This window comes from Hylobates moloch, unplaced genomic scaffold (genome assembly GCF_009828535.3).
Source record: "Hylobates moloch isolate HMO894 unplaced genomic scaffold, HMol_V3 SCAFFOLD_8, whole genome shotgun sequence".
NCBI classification, from domain to species: domain Eukaryota; kingdom Metazoa; phylum Chordata; class Mammalia; order Primates; family Hylobatidae; genus Hylobates; species Hylobates moloch.
The window spans coordinates 6962199-6989278 of NW_026652283.1; the positions used below are offsets into that span (position 1 = coordinate 6962199).

Below are 27080 nucleotides of genomic sequence, written 5' to 3' on the forward strand. Positions count from 1 at the left end.
GGCTGGAGTGCAGTGGCGCGATCTCGGCTCACTGCAGGCTCCACCCCCCCGGGGTTCGTTGTAAAATAAGTCATTCATTTAACCAAAGTGATAACTGAAGGATTTCAAAACAAAAAAAAGTTAAAAACCTTCATTCTTTGAGAGGGGAGGCAATTTTCTGAACAATAAGCCTTAATAAAAACAGCATGAAGCAAATTAAATTTGTTTTTCAAAATTTTATAAACAATCTATAAAATTTTAATCTTGACCATAAAATGTAACTTCCATAAGCTTTTTATAACCTTTATAACCTTTATTGAGGAGTCAGTTAATGCTTCAAGAAAACCTTGTTAATCTGACACAGGGGCCCATATGCTGGTCTTGCATCAATGTGCCTTTGACATTAATGATTAATTTATAGAGAAACTGAACTTATTTTATCTTTCAAAAGCAGCCCTTACATTCTCATGTGCTCACCTCTTCTGCAATAGCCTCTGGGCCTGAGGAGTTGAATAGCATTAATTTCTGGACTTGGTGTCTTTTTTTTTGTTTTTGAGATAGCGTTTCTCTCTTGTTGCCCAGGATGGAGTGCAATGGCACATCTCGGCTCACTGCAACCTCTGCCTCACAAGTTCAAGTGATTTTCCTGTCTCAGCCTCCTGAGTAGCTGGAATTACAGGCATGTGCCACCATGCCTGGCTAATTTTGTATTTTTAGTAGAGACAGGGTTCCTCCATATTGGTCAGGCTGGTCTCGAACCCCTGACCTCAGGTGATCCGCTCGCCTCGGCCTCCCAAAATGCTGGGATTACAGGTGTGAACCACCATGCCTGGCCGCTTTTTTTCTTGATATTTGTTAGCAAAAATTACTGGAAGCAGTTTGAGTTCAGCCAGCAAAGCCAGAAATAAACCTTCACTGTCTTACCTTAGAGGTATATCGACTCTCCAGCTCATTTTTTTTTTTTTTTTTTTGAGACAGGGTCTTGCTCTGTCACTCAGGCCGGAGTACAATCATGGTTCTCCATGACTGGAGTGATACAATCATGGTTCACTGTAGTCTTGACCTCCTGGGCTCAAGTGATCCTCCCACCTCAGCCTCTTGGGTAACTGGGACGGTAGGCACACACTACCATGCACCACCACACCTGGCTAATTTTTATTTTTGTTGAGATGGGGTCTCATTATATTGCCCAGTCTGGTCTTGAACTCCTGGGCTCAAGTGATCCTCCTGGCTCAGACTCCCAAACTGCTAGGATTGGGGCAGAAGCCACCACGCCTGTCCAGCTCCCCAGCTCTATGTCATGATTTAGTTTTCTGGGATCTTGATTGCCTTTCCCTTCCACAAGTATCACATTGATTGCCGATTGCAATCACCATTACACTGATGACATTATGCTGATCAGACCTAGTGAACAAGAAGTGGCAACTATTCTAGACTTTTTTTTTTTTTTTTGAGATGGAGTCTCGCTTTGTCGCCCAGGCTGGAGTGCAGTGGTGCGATCTTGGCTCACTGCAACCTCTGCTCCCGGGTTCAAGCGATTCTTCTGCCTCAGCCTCCTGAGTAACTGGGACTACAGGCACCTGCCACCATGCCCGGCTAATTTTTGTATTTTTAGTAGAGACGAGGTTTCACCATATTGGCCAGCCTGATCTTGAACTCCTGACCTTGTGGTCTGCCCACCTCGGCCTCCCAAAGTGCTGGGATTACAGGCGTGAGCCACTGCGCCCAGTCTATTCTAGACTTATTCATAAGAAATTTGTGTATCAGAGAGTGGGAAATAAATCTGACAAAAATTTAAGGATCTCTACTTTAGTGAAATTTGTAGGGGTCCAATGGTGTGGGTCATGTTGAGATATCCCTTCTATAGTGAAGGATAAGTTGTTGCATCTGGCCCCTCCTACAACCAAAAGAGGCACAACACCTAGTGATCTTCTTTGGATCTTGGAGGTAACATATTCCTCATTTGGGTGTGTCACTCCAGCCCATTTACTGAGTGACCCAAAAAGCTGCTAGCTTTTAGAGGGGCCCAGAACAAGAGAAGGCTTTGCAACAGGTCCAGGCTGCTGTGCAAGCTGCTCTATCACTTGGACCATGTGATCTAGCAGCCCCAGTGATGCTTGAAGTGTCAGTGGGGAAAGGGATATTGTTTGCAGCCTTTGGCAGGCCCCTATAGGTGAATCTCAATGCAAGTCCTTAGGATTTGGAGCAAAGCCCTGCCAGCCTTGGTGGATAATTACTCTGCTTCTTTTTTTTTTTTTTTTTTTTTGAGACAGAGTCTCACTCTGTCACCCAGGCTAGAGTGCAGTGGCGTGATCGTGGTTCACTGCAGCCTCGACCTCCCAAGGTATAGGTGATCCTCCTGCCTCAGCCCGCCACCAAGGAGCTGGGACTACAGGCGTGCACCATCATGCTCAGTTAATTTTTTTTTTTTCTTTTTTTTTTAGTAGAGGTGGGGTTTTGCCATGTTGCCCAGGCTGGTCTTGAACTGCTGGGCTCAAATTATCCACCTGCTTCATGCATCCAAAGTGCTGGGATTGCAGGCATGAGCCACCGCACCCAGCCTACTCTGCTTTTAAGACACAACTCTTACTGAATTTATTTATTTTATTTTATTTTATTTTATTTATTTTGAGACAGAGTCTCGCTCTGTCACCTAGGCTGGAGTGCAGTGGTGCGATCTCGGCTCACTGCAAGCTCTGCCTCTCAGGTTCATGCCACTCCTGCCTCAGCCTCCGGAGTAGCTGGGACTACAGGCGCCCAACACCACATCCAGCTAATTTTTTTTTTTTGTATTTTCAGTAGAGACGAGGTTTCACCGTGTTAGCCAGGATGATCTTGATCTCCTGACCTCGTGATCCGCCCACCTCGGCCTCCCAAAGTGCTGGGATTACAGGCGTGAGCCACCGCACCCGGCTTCTTATTGAATTTAAACTGCAGGAAAAAAAAAAAGAAAAAGAAACAGCTCTCAGCCTGTTACTGAGTCTCCATAGAGACTGAACACTAACCATGGGCTGCCAAGTTACTATGCAACCTGAGCTGCCCATCATGAGCTGAGTGTTGCCTGACCCACCAAGCCATAAAGTTGGGCATACACAGCAGAACTCCATCATCAAATGGAAGTGGTATATACTTCAGTTGGGCTGAGCAGGCTATGAAGGCACAAGTAAGTTACATGAAGAAGTGGCAGGCTGGGCGTGGTGGCTCACGCCTGTAATCCCAACATTTTGGGAGGCTGAGGTGGGTGGATCACCTGAGGTTGGGAGTTAGAGACTAGCGTGACCAACATGGAGAAACCCCATCTCTACTAAAAATACAAAATTAGCCGGGTGTGGTGGCACATGCCAGTAATCCCAGCTACTCGAGAGACTGAGGCAGGAGAATCGCTTGAACCTGGGAGGCGGAGGTTTTGGTGAGCCGAGATCGCACCAGTGCACTCCAGCCTGGGGAACAAGAGTGAAACTCTGTCTCAAAAAAAAAAAAAAAAGAGACAAGGTCTCCAGTCTTTGGTCTAGCCTGCAGACGTGGGATGATGAAGGGAACGTCATTGTTTTGAAAGCATTGCAATAGGACACACATGTTGTGCCACTGCTGTGCCTCTAAGGCCTAGCACCTTCAGAAGTCTGCCTGTGACAAATATGACTACCCTGCCAAGTGCAAGAGAAAGTGTAACTGGAGTGCAAAGGCTAAAAGACAAAATACCACCGGGACTGATTGAATGAAGCACCTAAAAATTGTATACCACAGATTCAAGCATGGATTCTGTGGAGGAACATCATGTAAGCCCAAGACAACAGCTATTGCAGCAACCAGTTTATCTTAAGAATTTCAATGATTTTTCACTATTATTGTCACTATTATTATGTGTCAATAAATGCTATGGTTTAACAAAATCTAAAAAAGAAATAAAAAGAGATGGGATCTCACTTTGTTACATTACCAACAGATTCATATGCCTCCTGCATATGGTAATAGACCAATTACACTGAGACAGCAGGGATGCAGAAGAGAAAACATTTAATTATCATGGGCAGCCGGATGCGGAGCTGGGAGGAGATCCTCAAATTCATGTCCTCTAGGAGTTCTGAGCTGGGGTTTTTAAGGGGATTGTGGAGGATGAGAGGCTGGAGAACTGGGATCGTTGATTGGGCAGCACAAGAGAGATAAAATAATCAGGACGTGGAAACTGCATTCTTTGCTGAGTCAGCGCCTCATGGGGTCCTTCAGACCAGCTGGTGTCAGTGGGGTCCTTTAGACCAGCTGGTATCAATTGGGTCTTTCAGACCAGCTGAGTCAGACCAGCTGGGGTCCTTCAGATCAGCTGCTGTCAGTTGTGTCCTTCAGACCAGCTCAGTTACTGGGGTCTATTAGACCAGTCAAGTCAGTGGGGTCCTTCAGATCAGCTGGAGTCAGTGGAGTCCTTCAAATCAGCTGAGTCAGTGGGATCTTTCAGACTAGCTGAGTCAGTGGGATCTTTCCAATCAGCTGGTGTCAGTGGGGTTCTTCAGATCAGCTGAAGTCAGTGGAGTCCTTCAGATCAGCTGGTATCAATTGGGTCTTTCAGATCAGCTAAGTCAGTGGGGTTCTTCAGATCAGCTGAGTCAGTGGGGCCCTTCAGACTAGCTTAGTCGGTGGGATCTTTCGGATCAGCTGGTGTCAGTGGGGTCCTTCAGATCAGCTGGTATCAGTAGGGTCCTTCAGATCCAGTGGAGTCAGTGGGTCCTTTAGATCAGCTAAATGAATGGCATTCTTCAGACCAGTTGAGTCAGTGGGGTCCTTCAGACCAGGTTAGTCAGTGGAATCTTTCAGATCAGCTGGTGTCCGTGGGGTTTTCAGCTGAGTAGTTTCCTCAGAATGCAGGACCTGAAGGACTATCTCAAAGGGAATTTTTTTTTTTTTAGAGACAAGGTCTCACTATATTGCTCAGGCTGGTCTCAAAGTCCTGGGCTCGAGCAATCCTTCCACCTCAGCCTCCCAAAGTGCTAGGATGACAGGCACAAACCGCCTCACCCAGCTCAAAGGGAAATCTTAATGTTTCATAGTATGTAGGTGTTATCTATAGGATAGTTTAGGGGAATAATTTAAGGTCTACATGATTTTAAGACAATAGGCACCAAACAAACATGAAGAAGTAGGTCAGGGAGCAGGCTGACCTATTGATTAATGCTGAGTGTGCTGCAAGCTGGGTTAATTTTCATTTATTCCCCATCTTCTTCCTTGGTTACTTTTATAAAATTTATAGGGGCAGTGTCAGCTATGTTCCTAGGGTGGTCTTGAGCTCCTGGGCTCAAGCAATCCTCTGCCTCACCATTCTGAGTTGCTGGGATTACAGGCTTGCACCATGCACGTGGCCCAGTGGGCAGAAATTTAAGCAGTTTAAGCCCGTTCACTTTTCTTGAAAAGATAGACGCCAGATGTGCAAGTATATTCTGATTCATGTTCTGTGGTCAATGGTTTGGATGGATGATCAGGGACGTGGAAGGAACATGACTGGATAATTGGTGACAAGGAAATTTGGGGAAGAGGTATGTGGATAGACCTCTTTTTTTTTTTTTTTTTTGAGACAGAGTCTTGCTCTGTCACCCAGGCTGGAGTGCAGTGGCCCGATCTCGGCTCACTGCAAGCTCCGCCTCCCGGGTTCACGCCATTCTCCTGCCTCAGCCTCTCCGAGTAGCTGGGACTACAGGCGCCCGCCACCACGCCCGGCTAATTTTTTTTTGTATTTTTAGTAGAGACAGGGTTTCACTGTGGTCTCGATCTCCTGACCTCGTGATCCGCCCGCCTCGGCCTCCCAAAGTGCTGGGATTACAAGCGTGAGCCACCGCGCCCAGCCTGGATAGACCTCTTGAATGGGAAAATAATGAAGATATTTGTGTCCCATGTGAATGCTTACTAGAGGGTGATCTCAGAAGTTATTTATTAAAATAATAAATTGATTGGATAACCCATTCTGTAGATACCAGTTAGCCTCATTCTCTAGGAACCCCTGCCATTGCCCAATGGGCTCATGAATAAAGTGGCCATGGTGGCCACGATGGACATTATGCATGGGCTTAGTAACATGGACTTCCATTCACCAAGGCTGCCCTGGCTACAGCCACTGCTGAATGCCCTATCTGCCAGCAGCAGAGACCAACACAGAGTCCCTGATATGGCCTCATTCCCCAGCATGATTAGCCAGCTACCTGATGGCAGATTGATTACATTGGACTATTTTCATCTTTGAAGAAGCAGTATTTTGTTCTCATTGGAACAGAAATTTACTCTGGATAACAACTTTCCATCCTTACATACATTGCTTCTGCCAAAATTACCATTTGTGGAATTATAGAATGCTTTATCCATTGTCACGATATTCCACTCAGCATTGCTTCTGATTTAGGAACTCACTTCTCAGCAAAAGAAGTGTAGCAGTGAGCCCATCCTCGTGGAATTCACTGGTCTTACCATGTTTCATGAACCAATGGGCTTGATAAGATGATAGGATTATTTGAAGATGCAGTTACAGCACCAGCTAGATGGCAATATGTTGCAGGGCTGCAGCAATATGTTCTCCAGGAGGCTAAATGTGCTCTGAATCGGCATCCATCATATGGTGCTGTTTCTCCCATAGCCAAGATTCACTGGTCCAGGAATCAAGGGGTGGAAAAGGGAGTGGCACCACTCACTATTATCTCTATTGACCCACTAGCAAAATTTTTGCTTCCTGTTTCTGAAACCTTATGCTATGCTGGTCTACTGGTCTTAGTTCCAATGGGAACAATTCTCCCACCAAGAGGCAGCAATGATTCAATTGAACTGGATCTTAAGGCTGCCACCCAGTCACTTCAGACTCCTTATACCTCTGAATCAACAGGCAAAGAAGGGAATTACTGTGCTGGTTGGTGATTGATCCTGTCTACCAAGGGGAAATTGGACTGCTATTTCACAATGAAGGTAAGGAGGAATATGCCTGGAATACAGGAGACCCCTGAGAGCATCTCTTAGTATTGTCATGCCTGTGATTAATGTCAATGGAAAACTACAACAGCCCAATCCAGGACTACTAATGGCCCAGTCCCTGCAGGAATGAAGGTTTGGTTCACTCTACCAGATAAAGAACCACAGCCAGCTGAGTGAGGTGCTTGCTGAAGGCAAAGGACATACAGAATGGGTAGTGGAAAAAGGTAGTTATAAATATCAGCTATGACCACATGATCACTTACAGAAATGGAGGCTGTAATTATCATAAATAATTCTTGTTTTTTTAAAATTTATTTTTATTTTTAAATTAATTGTTATTAATAGAAATGGGGTATCACCATTTTGCCCAGGCTGGTCTCAGATGTACTCTCCTTGTTTTGTAATGAATATATATAAAATATCCTTGTTTTCTTTCCTCTCTTATTTCCTGTCTTGTAACATAAAATATATTGACTCTATATCATAGTATTTAACTATTTTAAATTTTACATCATAGTATTTAAGTTATGAGATATCGAGGAAAAGAACAAGCATCATTTAAGGACTTTGCCTTCCCTTCTGGGGAAGAGGTAGTGCATTTTCAGTTGTACATAGAATGATTGTATCATTTTGGGTGGAATTATGACCTTGTCATTGTTTTTATTTGGAGAATAAGAATGGTTTCAGAAGATACATTTGGGTGTCAAGTTGACAAGGGGTGGACTTGTGACAGTTAATTTTATGTGCCAACTTCACTGGGCCATGGAATGCCAAAATATTTGGTTAAACATTATTCTGGATATACCTGTGAAGATGTTTCTGGATGAGATTAGCATTTGAATTGGTAAACTAAGTAATGCTGATTGTCCTCCCCAGGGTGAGTGGGGCTCATCCAATCCATTGAAGGGCTGACTAGAGTAAAAGGCCAAGTAAGGGAAAATTTACACTCTCTGTCTTTGAGCTAAGACATCATTCTTCTGGTTTTGGACTCACAGAGTCAGAATAAAACTTATACCATTGGATCTCCTGGTTCTAAGGCTTTCAGACTCAGACTAGAGTCCGACATATACGAGAGAGTCTTAAAAAGTGTATGACAAATGCGTATTATGAAAAAAACTATGCATGGATTAAAAAAATTTTGGCCCCAAAATAAATTCTTACTTTTTTTTTTTTTTTTTGAGACGGAGTCTTGCTTTGTCGCCCAGGCTGGAGTGCAGTGGCGCAATCTTGGCTCACTGCAAGCTCCGCCTCCCGGGTTCACGCCATTCTCCTGCCTCGGCCTCTCTGAGTAGCTGGGACTACAGGCGCCCGCCACCACGCCCGGCTAATTTTTTGTATTTTTAGTAGAGACGGGGTTTCACCGTAGTCTCGATCTCCTAACCTCGTGATCCACCCGCCTTGGCCTCCCAAAGTGCTGGGATTACAAGCGTGAGCCACCACGCCTGGCCAACTAACTTTATTATAACGTGTCTGAACAGGATCTAGTTTGAGGCACTAAGAAGGGTAAGAAATCAGTTTGAAACGAGCCCCTTGCTCTGTGGCTGGGGAGTGCTGGAGGTTAGCTTCCTCTATGCCACTGACCTCTCTGGTCACTGCAGACGGCCTTATCTGCAGAGACTTCCCGTGCCAGGCAGGCCTGCCCCGTCACAGAGAATGGCAGAAAGCTCGTGTGTGTCCTGGGGAGATGGTCAGAGGGAGCCACCTTCCAGCTGAACCCCAAGAAGTACTCGTAGCTCACGGTGTAAACGCCCTCCGGAGGTTGCAGCTGTGTACCCAAAGGTCCCGGCCGGCCCCTGTGCAGACTCCGTTGACTGGGTTTGGGGAGGACACAGATGGGGGCGTAGGAGGTGTGTGGCCCTGACTCAGCTTCCTCGTTGCATCCTAGTCTAGTGTTGATGTTTGAAGTCACGTGAACGTGGCCTCCCCTTCGAGGCTGGTGAGGGTATTTGAGGGCAGTTGTGTGCTCCTGGCCTGGGGCTATGCCTTTGTGGCCATGTGCGCCGTGTGTGTGTGTGTGTGTGTGTGTGTGTGTGTGTGTGTGTGTTGGCAGGGGAGGGAGGGAGGTGCCCTAGTTGTGCATAGTGCTCTGCAGCCCAGCGCCCTGCCGAGGCTTCTGCGATGCAGCAGCGTGTCTTACACAGACAGAACCGCCCTTCCCCTGCCATGTTCAGGCGGGTCGGCAGGCTTTCTTGGTTATTCTGAGTGGCAGTCAGGAAGGGCAGCTGCACCCCACCGAGGGATCCAGAGCTGCTGGTCAGGAGCTGCAGAGAGGCCCAGCTGGCCTGAGTCTGTTTGCATTTGGGCTTTCTCTGGGGGCGGGGAGTGGTGGGAAAGGTTGGTTTTCCCCTTGGAGATGCGCCTTCCCTGGTGATTGTGTTTGCAGGGTGAGTCTGATCCTGTGTGCCACAATGATCAAGGACAAGGAATATTCTACAATTAACTTCCTAGTTCTTGTGAGTGTGGCTTATGACCTTCTTTGTGGCCTGTTGATTATAAGGCACACCCTGACGTTAGAAATGATAAAATGAGAGAGTGTGCCTTAGCATCAGTGAGGTAGAGTGTCACCATCTGACGCTCTAGGACTGGGTAGAGCCCAGGTCCTCTTCCCTGGAGCGCTTGGCCACCACCTTGCCGTGCAGGGGGCTCCTTCCCTCCCTTCCCTGCACTCTCTCGGTTCCTTTTTTCTAAATTCCGTCGGCACTGCTTCCTGCCTCAACCTTTTCCGCCTTCTGCAGAAGCAGATGTTCCCACAAGGAACATGGGAGGTGCCCAGGATGAGTCTCCAGCATAGGGCCGAGCCTTCTGGCCTCGGGTTGATCCCAGGTGGCACTGTCAGCTGGAGGCCACGAGAGCTGCCTTGGATGTGTGGGGCCAGCGTGCAGCAGCCACTCACTCGTGGAGCATTGTTGCAGCCAGCAAGTCTGCCATTGCTCATCCTCTTAGTCTTGCTCCCAGCTGCAACTTGTTCTTATATGTTCTAGATGCAAGGCTTTTGTATGTGTGTGGTTTGTAAATATTTTATCCCAGTCCATAGCTTATCTTTTACATCCTCTTAAGGGGGGTTTTGCAGAGAAAAGGTTTTTTTCTTTTCAAATTTGGTGAAGTCTGATTTATCAATTTTTTTTTTCTTTTTAAGGATCTGCTTTTGGTGTCATGGTTAAGAATTCCTCAATGACTCCCAGGTCCCAAAGATTTTCTCCTACCTTTTCTTTTCTTTGCTTTTTCTTTCTTTCTTTCTTTCTTTTTTAGACGGAGTTTCGCTCTTGTTGCCCAGGCTGCAGTGCAGTGGCATGATCTCGGCTCACTGCAAGCTCTGCCTCCCAGGTTCACATCATTCTCCTGCCTCAGTCTCCCGAGTAGCTGGGACTACAGGCATCCGCCACCATGCCCGGCTAATTTTTTGTATTTTTAGTAGAGACGGGGTTTCACCGTGTTAGCCAGGATGGTCTCGATCTCCTAACCTTGTGATCTGCCCGCCTCGGCCTCCCAAAGTGCTGGGATTACAGGCGTGAGCCACCGCGCCCGGCTTCTCTGCTTGGTTTTCTATAGCATTCTTCTTCTTCTTCTTTTTTTTCTTTATAGAGACAGTGTCTCATTATGTTGCCCAGGTTGGTCTTGAACTCCTGGTCTCAACCCATCCTCCTGCCTCAGCCTCCCAAAGTGCTGGGATTACAGGCGTGAGCCACTGCACCTGGCCAGCATTCTTTTTTTTTTTTTTTTTTTAACTGTTGAACACTCTGTAATTATTAGGTAAAATTAATAGTACTTTACAATTATATATATCACTTTACAAAGTTATTAAGTAGACATTTGTTTTGATGCCCCAAAATAAAATTTAACTTCTTTGTCCTCCCTTCTCCCCTCCATCAGGGAAAGACTAAGGAACATTTAATCAGAAAAGGCAATATAAGTGCATCAATCTGTACAGAACTACAAAGAATAAAGGGGAGGAGGGTAGGACTCTGAAGAGGGCCACAGGGACTTCAGGAAGGAGAAAACCAGAATGTTAAACATGAGGAAAGCCCAGGGGTCACAGGGAGTTAGCCACCATAAGGGGCAGGTTGTATTCACTACATAAAAGGAGGGGCACACGGCATATGTTTCACATTCTAAAATAATATGACAAGATCATAACTGAAGAGCTGAAGTTGAATTTTGTGGTTTCTCAGAACACAAGTAGAAGATGACCACCAACCATGGTTTCTGAATAAACAGAGTTCAAAGTGCATCTGGTTGCAGCAGAGGGCTTCTTTGGACTCTGATACTAGAAATTTAACAAAGGTAATTCGAGGAGCTGCGATTTTACATAGTGGTGGCATCCTGGGGGGCATCTATTGCATCAGTTAAGTTTAATATCTCACAATCATGGAAAAGGAGTTTCTGAGCAGGTAATACTTGGGCCATCTCTTGGAGATTCCTGCTGTAAGGACTGCAAGTTTCTCCAGGGAAAGCACTTGCCTGGGTATGACTCAGGGCCGGGCAAAAACTCACACTATGAATCTGGTGGAGGGAAGGGGGAGAAGTATGCCCGGTGGGACCACATTCCCATAATTCTCTAACCTCACATCTCTGTAGAGGTCCCTCTGAACAAGGTCCAGGTATCTCCATTCCTCTTGAGTAAGGTGCACAGCCACGTCCTCAGATGTCACAAACTGCTGGTACCTGGCTGTCAGGAGCGCAGCTGCCTGATCTCCTGGGCTTCCCTCATGGGGAAGAGCGGGCACCTGGGGAAGAGGTGGAACCCTAGTGAGTCCCTGTTCCATGTCGGTGTCCTGCACAAAGTGAGGCTTTGGAGTCAGACTCTCAGACTGGGTCTCCAAAAACCGAAATTGGACCCTTGGTGATCCTGCTGCTTCCTGGGCTGATATTTTCTCCATCCCTGTTCTGGAGGACAATGACCATCGCAGCTCGCATCAGGACATGGCCACTGGGTCCTGATGGCGAGGCCTGCCTCGGTCCGTGGGGTGAACTGGGGCTGAAGAGAAATAGGCCTTGGCACCCGAGCCTCTGCACACTCTTGGGGAAGGAAACCACTGTCCCATATTCTTTACATTATCCTTGTTATTTAGGATCTCCAGGATTGGCTTCAGTGTTAATGGTTCTTTGTCATTATTTTCCTGTAAGAGTGCCCTTTTATCTAAAGATTTCAGTTCATTTATTTGACAGAAATTTTCTTCAACCATATATAAAAAAATATAAATATATAAATATATAACTATATATAAATATATATCTATATATTTATATATTATATATAATATATAACTATATATAATATATAAATATATATTTATATATTAATATGTATAAATATATATTTATATATTAATATGTATTAATATATAACTATAAATATATAAATATATAACTATATATAAATATATATTAATATATTAAATATATAATATATAAAAATTAAATATAATTATATAAAATATATAAAATATATAAAAATAAATATATAAAAATATATAAATATATAAATATATAAAAATATATATATACTTTTCTTTGTGACAGAGTCTTATTCTGTTGTGCAGGCTGGAGTGCAGTGGCGTGATCTCGGCTCACTGCAACCTCCGCCTCCCAGGTTCAAGCGATTTTCCTGTCTCAGCCTCTGGAGTAGCTTGGATTACAGGTGTGTGCCACCACACCTGGCTAATTTTTGTATTTTTAGTAGAGATGGGGTTTCACCATGTTGGCCAGGCTGATCTTGAACTGTTGACCTAGGTGATCTGCCTGCTTTGGCCTCCCAAAGAGCTGGGATTACAGGCGTGAGCCACCGTGCCCGTACTCAACCATATCTTTGAATACTTTCCCATTCCAGTTGTTATATTCTTTTTTCAAAACACCAGTCATGTATCTGTTGTATCTTCTTGATCCATTTTCATCCGCGTCTCTGCAATCACTTTTATTCCTTTGCACTTTTCCATTTTGTTTTGGGTGATTTTTTTTCAAGACCAGCCTCCATGTACTATCTATGTTTCATAGTATGTGTTTGACTTCTTGCTGTTTCTATAATGAACTTTTCATTTTTGTGGTGGCTTTCCTGTTATTTCCAATTTCTCAGTTAAGTTCTACCACATCACTTTTTTCTCTCTTTTTAAAAATATGCATCTGTTATTTTCCCTTGTATCTTTTTTTGAAAAAGTCCATGCTTTCTTTAACTTTTGTGAGTATAGAAAAAATATGTCTGACATCTTTCTTCTGCTTGCTGGAATAACTTTCTAAAAATAGACTTTATTTTTATAGGACAGTTTTAGATTTACAGAAAAATTGAGCGTATAGTACAGAGAATTCCCATATAGCTCCTACACAGTTTCCCCATTATTAATGTCTTCATTAGGGTGGAACATTTGTTACAATCATGGAAGCGATGTTGATACGTTACTATTAACTGCAGTCCGTAATTTATGCAGATTCCCTTTGTTTTTACCTAATGTCATTTTCCTGTTCCACGGCCTCCTCCAGAATACCACATTACGTTTAGTTTTCATGGCTCCTAGGCTCCTGTTGGCTGTTACACTTTCTCAGACGTTCCTTGATTTTGATGACGTCGAAGTTTTGAGGAGTACTGGGAAAGAGTATTGTAGGATGCCCCTTACTGGAACTTGTCAGATGTTTTTCTCATGATTAGACAGGGATTATGGCTTTTGGGGAGGAAGATCTCAGAGGTAAGTGCCATTCTTGTCTCATTGTATTACCATGATTTATTTTTTTTTTAATTTTTATTTTTTGAAATGGAGTCTCGCCCTGTTGCCCAGGCTGGAGTGCAATGGCGCGATCTTGGCTCACTGAAACCCCCATCTCCTGGGTTCAAACAATTCTCCTGCCTCAGGCTCCTGAGTAGCTGGGATTACAGGCGCCTGCCACCACACCCAGCTAATTTTTTTTGTATTTTTTTTTTTAGTAGAGACAGGGTTTCACCATGTCGGCCAGGCTGGTCTCCAACTCCTGACCTGGTGATCCGCCCTCCTCGGCCTCCCAAAGTGTTGGGATTACAGGTGTGAGCCACCACAGCTAGCCATATTAGCATAATTTATGACTGTTGATGCTGACTTTGATCACCTGCCCGAGGTAGTGTTTATCGGATTTCCCCACTGTAAATTTGCTCCCCATCCCTTCCATACTGCACTCTTAGGAAGGAAGTCACTATAAGCAGCCCATGCTTAAGGAATGGGGAGTTCTGCTCCCCGTCCTTTACGAAGGGACAGCTACATAATTTATTTGAATTCTACAGAGAATACTGGGGTAACTTTTTCTGAAGTGTTTTTTGATCATCTGTCTTTTGTTTGCTATTATTTTTCCCTTTTCATTGGGGAGTGGTTTTTGTTCATATGTATTAATTCAGATTTGTTTGCTTATTTTGCAACTTAGCTGTCAAATAATTTGAGGGAAGGGATAGGGGATTTTTTTTAGAGGGAATTGGCAGTTCTGACTCCATCATGTTGTATCTAACCAAGAACCAAGTTGACATCTCCTCTGCTCGATTACTTCTCTCTCCCTCTTTTTTGCATCCCCTTCCTCCACGCCACTTTTGGAAAAGCACCTCAGCTCCCTGTGGCTATCAGGGCTTACAGGTAGATTTCATTTAGATATTTGCGGTTTAATTACTTGTAGTTAACTGACTCAACAGCGATAAAATTGGTGTGTGGGCCCATCCTCCTCCCTTTGCCTCCCTCCAGGCAATTTTCTCATCTCTGGAATGGGGAAAATAAAGGAGGCATCCACACTGGCCTGTCATCAGCCCTGTCTCCCCGCTGCTGTGCACACGGGGGTCTTGTTGAGGGGTGTTCTCTGCTTCTTCCATGACCCTCCCAAGCCCCTAGTTTTCACTGTGCTAGTAAAGGATTCTTAATTCCTTCAAGAATTTTAAGGGATCTGCTCCAGGTGACCTTCCTTGTTTTGGTTCCAATTTTCATTATACTTGGCAGATATTTCTTATGGTCAATTATCTGGGCTGTAGCCATTTTCTATTTTCATTGCAGCTAAAATCTTCTTTTCTACTACTCATTTTACTGTTAATTTTGGTGTATTCAGGAAAGGAATGAGTAAACATGCCTTTACTGTACCATCTTTTATGGGAGGTGCTTATCCTTAATCTCTGTCTTTTTCAGCTTTGCTGGTGTGACTTGCTCTTGATTTTTCTCCTACTGCTGTGCTGTTTCTCAGGCTCCTTTTCCAGCTCCTCCACCTGCCTGTAAATTCTGCTATTCCCCAGGACTCTCTCACTGGCCCCTCTCCCCACCCACCCCACCCCTATTCTATAACAAGCCCCTACTCTACTTTGGGGTCTACAGAGGCCAGGCAGATAATGTGATTAAGTGAAGTGAAATATCATTTATTTTTTCTTCTCACTATTGACCTTGGCAGAGTCATTGATTTTTTCATATGGTGTCTTCAGTAGAAGCTTTTTTCATAACAATCTTGTAGGAACATTCTTTATTTCCATAAAGATATAGTTTCTCTCCAACTTTTTTTTTTTTTTTTGGGATGGAGTCTCACTCTGTCACCCAGGCTGGAGTGCAGTGGCGTGATCCTGGCTCACTGCAACCTCCGCCTCCCGGGTTCAAGCGATTCTCTTGCCTCAGCCTCCTGAGTAGCTGGGACTACAAGCGCCCACCACCACAGCTGGCTAAGTTTTTGTATTTTTAGTAGAGACGGGGTTTCACAGTGTTAGCCAGGATGGTCTCCATCTCTTGACCTCCTGATCCGCCCGCCTCGGCCTCCCAAAGTGCTGGGATTACAGGCGTGCGCCACCGGGCCTGGCAGCTTCTCTCCAACTTTTAATCTTGTTTTTGGTTTTTCACTTTTGACAGATGCAGGCCACAAACATAATTCCCTTTACTCTTTTGCTACAAAAAGCACAGTGATAAATGATAACTGTTGACCTCAGAGTCAGGAACAATAAGGAGTAGTGGAGAGTATGGAAACCTTATAGAGTATGTTCCATGTAGAACTGCACACTAGATATTCTGTTTTATTCAAAGGAAAATGGAAATATGGAGGGGTATGTGTGTGTATAACTTTCTCTTTTTAATGTTTTGGCATCTAATTATACTGTATAGCAATAGTAAAGACGTGGAATCAACCTACGTGCCCATCAACAGTGAATTGGATAAAGAAAATGTGGTACATATGTACCATGGAATACTATGCAGTCATAAAAAAGAATGAAATCGTGTCCTTTGCAGCAATGTGGATGCAGCTGGAGGCCATTATCCTAAGTGATTAACACAGAAACTGAAAACCAAATATTCTCACTTATAAGTGGGAGCTAAGCATTGAGTAAACATGGACATAAAGTTGGCAACAATAGACACTGGGGATGTGTTAGGCCATTCTTTTTTTTTTTTTTTTTTGAGACAGAGTCTCACTCTGTCACCCAGGCTGGAGTGCAGTGGCATGATCTCGGCTCACTGCAACCTTCGCCTCCTGGGTTCGAGCGATTCTCCTGCCTCAGCCTCCTGAGTGGCTGGGATTACAGGTGCCTGCCACCACACCTGGCTAATTTTTGTATTTTTAGTAGAGATGGGATTTCACTATGTTGGCCAGGCTGGTCTCGAACCCCTGACCTTAGGTGATTCACCTGCCTCGGCCTCCCAAAGTGCTGGGATTACAGGCATGAACCACCGTGCCTGGCCATGTTAGGCTATTCTTGCGTTGCTCTAAAGTAATACCTGAGACTGGATAATTTATAAAGAAAAGAGGTTTAATTGGCTCATCGCTCTACAGGCTGCACAGGCATGGTGCTGGTATTTGCCCAGCTTCTGGGGAGGCCTTAGGGAGCTTTTACTTGTGGCAGAAGGTGAAGCAGGAGCAGGCATGTCACATGACCAGAGCAGAAGCAAGAGAGTTAGAGTGGGAGGTGCCACACACTTTTAAAACACCAGATCTTGAGAGAACTCACTCATCACCAAAGGGATGGTGCTAAGACATTCATGAGGGATTCGCCGTCATGACCCAAACACCTCCCACCAGGCCCCACTTCCAATATTGGAGATTACAATTCAACATGAGATTTGGTGGGGACATATATTCAAACTACATCAGGGGTCTACTAGAGATGGGAGGGAGGCAGACAAGGGTTGAAAAACTACCTTTTGAGTAGTATGGTCACTACCTCGGTGATGGGATCAATTGTCCCCAAACCTCAGCATCATTCAGTATACCTATGTAACAAACCTGCACGTTTACCCCCTGAATCTAAAATAAAAATTGAAATTATTAAGAAAAATATAATTGTAAGTCACTTTATAAAAATGCTGTGTAGGCCAATACGACATAAGCGAACCAAATAGATTTGCTGGCCACAAATTTAGAGCCTCTGGTTTGACGTGTTTTATCTCACTGGCCTTCCTTTCTGACGGCTTCACCTACGTGGTGGGAGGCTGAAGGTGGCGACTTGGGATTCGTATATCTCTGCTCTCCCTTGTGAAGGGGTGAGGTGGGATTATGAGTAATCTATTTGCATGAGGAGCCTCTTGGGAAATAACTCACCCAAGGAGAAGAAGGCACTTGACAGGATACGCTCAACTCAGTAACAAAAATCTCAGGCTCAGAGTTGACGTGTGGCTCTCCTGCACTGCACTGTAACTCTGGGAGGGCGAGGACTGTGTCCATTTTGTTTGCACCGTATAGGGTAAGCACAGAGCCTGGCCCAACTGTAGATACTCAATGAGTATTGGCTGACTGATTGAATTTATATTACTGCCCTGTGCATGTCCCCTAATTTGATGTTCACCTTAACCCTGATGAATTCATGTCTGGATCCCGCAGGCCATATGTAAAAAATGCAGGAATCGTGTCACTGAAAACTCAGAAAGGCATTGGGAACACTTGCACACTGCCTTGGTGCTCCCCAAAAAGAGTAACCAAAAAATAAAAGGAAGTGTTTTCCTCCTCTCCATTCCTTTCCTCACTCTACATTGCTGTGCAGTTTTAGTCCTTGTGGGCTTCTGTGCAATGGCAGGGGCCTCCCACCAGGAGATGACGCTGCTGGGGTGTTCTGGTCCTCACTGTATAGTGTGGAAGGTGCTGGGTGCTAACAGACAGACGTGTTTATGAACACGGGGCTGGAGAGCCTAAGTGGGTGGAAGAAGAGAGCCAGAGAAACGTTAATAGGACCCCAGGTGCACCCACAGGATGCAAAAATATGCATTATACTTGGAGTTTGTGGAAGAGGCCACTAGCTGCTCACCAAATCCTACTTTTCTCATGTTTCTGGGCACACATCCTGTGGTTAGGTGTGGCCTGTGGTTGGGTTCCAGCCAAGAGAATATGAGTAGAAGTTATGTGTGCCACATGTAGGCCTGGCCCATACAAACCTCCTACTGTGTGACTGTCCATGTTCTTTTCTCACCGTGACCCTGGGAGGAATGTGCTGAGGATGGCAGGGCCTTTGCTGTCCTCCTGGGTCTGTGAGGGGTGAGCCCCACTGACCATTCAGAACCGTTTTGGACACTTTGTGTGGGGAACAATACACTTCCATGGCAGGCACAGTGGTTCATGCCTGTAATCCCAGCACTTTGGGAAGCGGGAGCAGGGACATCGCTGGAGCCCAGGAGTTGGACACCAGCCTGGGCAACATAGCGAGACCCTGTCTGTATTAGGAAAAAACAAACAAACACTTCCATTGTATTTGAGCCAAAATAGTTTTTAGATGTATTTGTTATTGAAGTGAGCCTGCCTGACTAGTCCAGGGACTCAGCACCTGCTACTGGGTACATCTGCAATATGGGCGTTCAGGAATGGAAGTGGAGGCTCAGAGGCCACTGGAGATTTTGAGAATACTAGTCAGCTATGACAAGGCAGAAGGTGAAGAGATGCCCTGAGCCAGCGTGGGGTGCTTGGAAGGATTTTCAAAAGGGAAGGAAATATGAATGCAGCTTGTAGAGCTTTCTAGGAATAGCAGCAGGAAATGCAGCTTCCTGTAAAGTGATCTTTAAGTCCTCTAATTTGGACACTGAATTCAAAAAATACTGAAGCTCTTCCTAGAGAAAGAGTTGCAACGTGTGTGACAAGGAAGCAGTCCAATCTATTTCTGAATAATGAAACTGCCCTACAATTTAGTGCTTAAAACAACAACGTTCATTTTGAAGAATTATCTCTCATGGTCCTGGGTGCTCACAAGGCTCAGAGAGGTGGTTCTCAGAGTGTCTTCTGCAGCTGCAGTCAGAAGGGGCTGGAGTAATCTTGAAAAGGTCTTCACTCAGATGTTTGGTGCTGAATTCATGCTAATTGACAGCTGCAACCTTAGTGGGGGCTCAACCAGCACCCCAGGACATGGTCTGGGCTTCCCCACAGCATGGCATCTGGGTTCTAAGGGTGAGTGTCCCAAGAGGACTGGACAGATGCAGGATTGCCCCCACCTTCCTTCCCCTCCTCTCCCCTTCCTTTCCTTTCCTTCCTTTCTTTCTTTTTCAGAGTCTCGCTCTGTCACCCAGGCTGGAGTGCAGTGGCGTGGTCCCAGCTCACTGCAAACTCCACCTCCTGGGTTCACGCCATTCTCCTGCCTCAGCTTCCAGAGTAGCTGGGACTACAGGCGACCACCACCACACCCGGCTAATTTTTTATATTTTTAGTAGAGACAGGGTTTCACAGTGTTAGCCAGGATGGTTTCTATCTCCTGACCTCGTGATCTGCCCGCCTCGGCCTCCCAAAGTGCTGGGATTTCGGGCACCCACCACCACGCCCAGCTAATTTTTTATATTTTTAGTAGAGATAGGGTTTTGCCTTGTTGGCCAGGCTGGTCTTGAACTCCTGACCTCAGGTGATCCACCTGCCTCAGCCTCCCAAAGTGCTGGGATTACAGGTGTGAACCACTGCACCTGGCCAGCCTCCCCTCTCCTCTCCTCTCCTCTCCTCTCCTCTCCTCTCCTCTCCTATCCTCTCCTATCAAGCTAGGAAGTCTAAAGATTGCCTTTTCTAATCTAACTTTGGAAGTCAAACAGACTCCACTGTGTTCTCTATTGGTTGTAGCGATCACAAATTCCCAAGCCACATTCAAGGGAAGAGGTGACATAGACCCCACCTCGCAATGGGAGGAGAGTCAAATAATTTTGGGACATGTTTATTTTTTATTTTTTATTTTTTTATTTTTTTTCAGACAGAGTCTCGCTCCGTTCCCCAGGCTGGAGTGGAGTGGCGCGATTTCTGCTCACTGCAAACTCTGCCTCCTGGGTTCACGCCATTCTTCTGCCTCAGCCTCCCAAGTAGCTGGCACTACAGGCTCCAGCCACCACGGCCGGCTAATTTTTTGTATTTTATTTTTAGTAGAGATGGGGTTTCACCGTGTTAGCCAGGATGGTCTCGATCTCCTGACCTTGTGATCTACCTGCCTCGGCCTCCCAAAGTGCTGGGATTATAGGCGTGAGCCACTGCGCCCGACCGGGACACGTTTATTTTTTAAAAAGCTTTTAGTTTAGGTTCAAGGGTACATGTGCAGGTTTGTTATGTAGGTAAACTTATGTCACAGGGGTTTGTTGTACAGATTATTTCAGCACCGAGGTACTAAGCCTAGTACCCAATAGTTATTTTTTCTACTGCTCTCCCTCCTCCCACCTCTACCCTCAAGTAGGCCCCAGTGTCTGCTGTTCCCCTCTTGGAGTCCATGTGTTCTCTTCATTTAGCTCCCACTTATATGTGGTATTTGGTTTTCTGTTCCTGTGTTAGTTTGCTAAGGATAATGGTCTCTAGCTCTATGCATGTTCCTGCAAAGGACATGATTTCATTCTTTTTTATGGCTACATCAATTTAGGTTGATTCCATGTCTTTGCTATTGTGAATAGTGCTGCAATGAACATATGTGTGCATGTCTCTTTATGGTAGAACTATTTATATTCCTCTGGGCATATACCCAGTAATAAGATTGCTGGGTTGAATGGTAGTTCTCTTTTATTTGAGACAGAGTTTCCCTTTGTTGCCCAGGCTGGAGTGCAGTGGTGTGATCTCGGCTCACTGCAACCTCTGCCTCCCAGGTTCTAAGAGATTCTCCTGCCTCAGCCTCCGGAGTAGCTGGGATTACCGGCGCGCATCACCACACCCAGCTAATTTTGTATTTTTAGTAGAGATGGGGTTTTGCCATGTTGGCCAGGCTGGTCTCAAACTCCTGACCTCAGGTGATCCACCTGCCTTGGCTCCCCAAAGTGCTGGGATTACAGGCGTGAGCCACCGTGCCTGGCTGGTAGTTCTTGTTTTAGCTCTTTGAAGAATTGCCACACTGCTTTCCACAATAGTTGAACTAATTTACACTCCCACCAACAGTGTATAAGCCTTCTCTTTTTTCTGCAAACTTGCCAGCATCTGTTATTTTTTTGACTTTTTTTTTGAGGCAGAGTCTCACTCTTTCACCCAGGCTGAAGAGCAGTGGCATGACCTCTGCTCACTGCAACCTCCGCCTCCTGGGTTCAAGTGACTCTCTTGCCTCAGCCTCCCGAGTAGCTGGGATTACAGGCCTTGCCATCACACCTGGCTATTTTTTTTTTTTAAAGTAGAGATGGGGTTTCACCTTGTGGGCCAGGCTGGTCTTAAACTCCTGACCTTAAGTGATCCGTCTGTGTTGACTTCCCAAAGTGCTGGGATTACAGATGCGAGCCACTGTGCCTGGCCTACTTTTTAATAATAGCCATTCTGACTGCTGTGAGATGGTATCTCATTGTGGCTTTGATTTGCATTTCTCTAAAGATCAGTGATACTGAGCTTTTTTAAAAGTTCTTTGGCTGTGTGTATGTCTTCTTTTGAAAAGTGTCTGTTCATGTCCCTTTGCCCACTTTTTAATGGAGTTGTGTTTATTGCTTGTAAATTTAAGTTCCTTATAGATGTTGGATAGTAGAACTTTGTCAGATGCATGGTTTGCAAAATTTTTCTCCCATTCTTTAGATTATGTGTTTACTCTATTGATATTGTCTTTTGCTGTATAGAAGCTCTTAAGTTTAATTAGATCCCATTTGTCAATTTTTGCTTTTGTTGTGATTGCTTTTGGGATCTTTGTCATGAAATTTTTCCCAGTTCATGTGTCCAGAATGGTATTGCCTAGGTTGTCTTCCAGGGTTTGTATAGTTTTGGGTTTTACATTTAAGTCTTTAATCCATCTTGAGTTGATTTTCGTAAATGGTGTGAGGAAGGGGTCCAGTTTTAATCTTCTTCATATGGCTAGCTAGTTATCCCAGCACCATTCATTGAATAGGGAGTTATTTTCCCATTCTTGATTTTGTCAGCTTTGTCCAAGATCAGATGGTTGTAGGTTTGCGTCCTTATTTCTGGGCTCTCTATTCTGTTCCATTGGTCTATGTGACTGTTTTTGTACCAGTACCATGCTGCTTTGGTTACTGTAGCACTGTAGTATAGTTTGAAGTTGGGTAACATGGTGCCTCCAGCTTTGTTCTTTTTGCTTAGGATTGCCTTGGCTATTTGGGCTTGTTTTTGGGTCCATATGAATTTTAAAATAGTTTTTTCTAATTCTGTGAAGAATGTCATTGGTAGTTTGGCAGGAATAGCATTGAATCTGTAAATTGGTTTGGGCAGTATGGCCGTTTTAACGATATTGATTCTTTCTATCCACAAGAATGGAATGATTTTCAATTTGTCTGTGTCATCTCTGATTTTTTAGAGCAGTATTTTATAATACTCATTGAAAAGCTCTTTCACCTTCCTGGTTAGCTGTATATATTCCTAGGTATTATGTTCTTTTTGTGGCAATTATGAATGGGATTGCTTTCCTGATTTGGTTCTCAGCTAGGCTGTTGTTTTTGTATAGGAATGCTGGTGATTTTTGTATGTTGACTCTGTATCCTGAAACTTTGCCGAAGTTATTATAAGCTTAAGGGGTTTTGGACCAAGACTATGGGGTTTTCTAGATACAGAATCATATCATCTGCAAACAGGGATAGTTTGACTTCCTCTCTTCCTATTTGGATGGTCTTTATTTCTTTCTCTTCCCTGATTGCTCTGGCCAGGACTTCCAATACTATGTTGAATAGGAGTGGTGAGAGAGGGCATCCTTGTCTTGTGCTGGTTTTTAAGGGGAATGCTTCCAACTTTTGCCCATTCAGTATGCTGTTGATTGTAGGTTTGTCATAGATGACTAATTATTTTGAGGTATGTTCCTTCAATACCTAGTTTATTGAGAGATTTTTTTTAACATGAAGTGATGTTGAATTTTATCAAAAGCCTTTTCTACATCTTTTGAGATAATCGTGTGGTTTTTGTCTTTAGTTCTATTTATGTGATGAATCACATTTATTGATTTGTGTATGTTGAACCAACCTTGCATCCCAGGGATAAAGCCCAAGTACTTAATCATGGGGGATAAGCTTTTTGATGTGCTGCTGGATTCAGTTTGCAAGTATTTTGTTGAGGATTTTGCACTGATATTCATCAAGGACACTGGCCTGAAGTTTTTCTTTTTTTCTTGTGTCTCTGTCAGGTTTTGGTATCAGGATGATGCTGATTGCATAGAATGAGTTGGGGAGGAGTCCCTCCTCCTCAGTTTTTTGAGTAGGTTTCTGTAGGAATGGTAGTAGCTTTTCTTCATACATCTGGTATAATTTGGCTATAAATCCATCTGGACCTGAGCTTTTTAGTAGTTGGTAGTCTATTTATTACTGATTCAATTTTGGAGCTCATTATTGGCCTGTTCAGGCAGTTTCTTCCTGGTTTAGTCTTGGGAGGGTGTATGTGTCCAGGATTTATTAATCTCTTCTAGGTTTTCTAGTTTGTGTGTATAGAGATACTGGTAATAGTTTTTTTGCTGGTTGTTTGTATTTCTGTGGTGTCAGTGGTAACATCCCCTTTGTTATTTCTAATTGTGTTTATTTGAATCTTCTCTCTTTTCTTCTTTATTAGTAGCCTATCTATCTTATTAACTTTTTCAAAAAAGAAAAAAGAAAAAACCCTCCTGGATTTGTTGATCTTTGAATGGTTTTTTGTATCTCAATCTCCTTCATTTAAGCTCTGATTTTGGTTATTTCTTGTCCTCTGCTAGCTTTGGGGTTGGTTTGCTCTTGCTTTTCTAGTTCTTTTAGTTGTGATGCTAGGTTGTTAACTTGAGATCTTTCTAACATTTTGTTGTGGGCATTTAGCGTTGTAAGTTTCCCTCTTAACACTGCCTTACCTGTGTCCCAGAGATTCTGGTATGTGGTATCTTTGTTCTCATTTGTTTTAAAGAACTTCTTAATATCTCCCTTAATTTTATTATTTATTTACCCAAAATTCATTCAGGAGCAGGTTGTTTGATTCCATGGTTTTGAGTGATTTTTTAAAGTCTTGGTTTCTATTTTTATTGCATTATGGTCTGAGAGTGTGTTTGTTATGATTTCAGTTTTTTGCTATCTGCTGAGAATTGTTTTGTGTCTGATTGTGTGGTCAATTTAGAGTATGTGCTATGTGGCAATCAGAAGAATATATAGTCTGTTGTTTTTGAGTGGAGAGTTCTGTAGATCTCTGTCATATCCATTTGGTCCAATGCTGAGTTCAGGTCCTGAATATCTTTGTTAATTTCTTGCCTTGATGATCTGTCTAATACTGTCAGTGGAGTGTTGAAGCCTCCAACTATTATTGTGTGGGAGTCTAAGTCTCTTTGTAGGTCTCTAAGAACTCACTTTATGAATCTGAGTGCTCCTGTGTTGGGTGCATTTATATTTAGGATAGTTATGTCTTCCGGTTGAATTTAACACTTTACCATTATGTAATGCCCTGTTCTTTTTTGATCGTTGTTGGTTTAAAGTATATTTTGTCCGAAATTAGGATTGCAATCCCTGATTTTTTTCTGATTTCCATTCACTAGACAGATTTTTCTCCATCCCTTTATTTCAAGCCTATAGGTGTCGTTGTGTGTGAGATGGATCTCTTGAAGACAGCATAAGATCTTGCTTTTTTATCCAGCTTGTCACTTTGTGCCTTTTAAATGGGGGTATTTAGCCCATTTACATTTAAGGTTATTACTGATATGTGTGGATTTGATCCTGTGTTGTTAGCTGGTTATTATGCTGGTTTATTTGTGTGGTAAATAGTGTCACTAGTCTGTATACTTAAGTGTCTTTTTGTATTGGCTGGTAATGGCCTTTCCTTTGCATATTTAGTGCTCCCTTCAGGACCGCTTGTAAGGCAGGTCTGGTGGTAACAAAATCTCTCTCGGCATTTGCTGATCTGAAAAGGATCTTATTTGTCCTTTGCTCAGGAAGCTTAGTTTGGCTGGATATGAAATTCTTGGTTGAAGATTTTTTTTCTTTAAGAATGTTGAGGCCGGGTGCGGTGGCTCGTGCCTGTAATCCCAGCACTTTGGGAGGCCGAGGTGGGTGGATCACGAGGTCAGGAGATCAAGACCATCCTGGCTAACATGGTGAAACCCCGTCTCTACTAAAAATACAAAAAATTAGCCGGGCGTAGTGGCAGGTGCCTGTAGTCCCAGCTACTTGGGAGGCTGAGGCAGGAGAATGGCGTGAACCCGGGAGGCGGAGCTTGCAGTGAGCCAAGATCGCGCCACTGCACTCCAGCCTGGGCGACAGAGCCAGACTCCCTCTCACAAAAAAAAAAAAAAAAAAGAGAATATAGGCCTCCAGTCTCTTCTGGCTTGTAGGGTTTGTGCTGAAATCTATTAGCTTGATGGGGCTCCCTCTGTAGGTGACCTGCCCTTTCTCTCTAGCTGCCTTTAACATTCTTTTCATTTTGACCTTGGAAAATCTGATGATTATACGTTTTGGGGGATGATCTTCTTGTGTAGAATATTGCACGGGTTCTCTGTATTTCCTGAATTTGACTGTTGACCTCTCTAGGGAGGTTGGGGAAATGTTCATGGACAATATCCTGAAATATGTTTTCCAAGTCGTTCGCTTTCTCCCCATCCCTTTCAGGGATGCCAGTGATTTGTAGATTTGGCCTCTTTACATAATCCCATATTTCTCAGGAGTTTTGTCATTCCTTTTCATTCTTTTTTCTTTATTTTTGTCTGGCTATCTTATTCAGAGTGCCAGTTTTCAAGTTCTGCGATTCTTTCCTCAGCTTGGTCTCTTCTGCTGTTAATACTTGTTATTGCATTGTGAAATTCTTTTATTTTTTATTTTATTTTATTTTTGGGACAAAATCTCACTCTGTTGTCCAGACTGGAGTACAGTGGCATGAACTTGGCTCACTGCAGCCTCTACCTCCCAGGTTCAAATGATTGTCATGTCTCAGCCACTTGAGTAGCTGGGATTACAGGTGTATGCCACCATGCCCAGCTAATTTTTGCAGTTTTAGTAGAACAAGGGTTTCACTATTTGGCCAGGCTGGTCTTGAACTCCTAGCCTCAAGTGATCCACCTGCATCAGCCTCCCAAAGTGCTGGGATTACAGGTGTTAGCCACCGTGCCTGGCTGCATTGTAAAGTTCTTGTAGTGTGTTTTTCAGCCTTATCAGATCAGTTAGGTTCTCTTTTATACTGGTTATTTCATCTGTCAGGTCCTGCATCATTTTATGGTGATTCTTAGTTTCCTTGGATTGGGTTTTGCCATTCTCCTGAATCTCAATGGTCTTCATTCCTATCCATATTCTGAATTCTATTTCCGTCATTTCAGCCAACTCAGCCTCATTAAGAACCCTTGTTGGAGAACTAGTGAGGTTGTTTGGTGGACATAGGATAGTCTGGCCATTTGAGTTGCTGGAGTTCTTGCATTGGTTCTTTCTATTCTCTGTGTGTGGGTGCTCCTTTAACTGTTGGGCTGCCTCTGATTGAAGGGGCCAGGTAAGGGCATGGTGGTTGTGCTGGAATCCCAGGTCAGACAGCCCTTCCCAGTGAGCAGAAGGTACATGCATTGGGATTCATCAAGAAAACAACTCGACCCACAGAGAACACAGAAAACAAGATAGGATGACCACCCACCCGGGAGCGACACCTAGTAACAACCTCAGTTTAAAAATCTGCTGAGGGTGCTGCTTTCAGCTGAAATGAACATGAGGGTGTGGGGAAAGCCCTCCTTAGGAAGAAGGCTTTTTAGGTCTTAGTGAGTCCAAAAAAGAGGAGTGGCAGAAGTCATAAAAGAGGCACACGATGGAAATGTCTGTCCTTTTTAATATCATGGAGGCTGCTAGAGTTCTAAGCTCACCAACTAACAAGACACTGAGGAGCCAACAGCTTGGGCTCATGGGGACAAGGTCAGGAGATGGTGGGAGGGGATGCAAATTTAA

The 27080-nt window shown here is 44.2% G+C and overlaps 1 protein-coding gene and 1 pseudogene across 1 annotated transcript in view; one reads left to right on the plus strand and one right to left on the minus strand.

The window, feature by feature from the left end:
* Positions 1-6887: 6887 nt before the first annotated feature.
* C1S (complement C1s) overlaps positions 6888-27080 on the plus strand; it is a 35696-nt gene continuing 15503 nt past the window's right edge. The window contains exon 1 of the mRNA XM_058442763.1: positions 6888-6912. The gene's annotated coding sequence lies outside the window, so the exon portion shown is untranslated. The remainder of the gene's footprint in view (positions 6913-27080) is intronic.
* LOC116472619 (transcriptional repressor RHIT-like) lies at positions 7063-11795 on the minus strand (annotated as a pseudogene).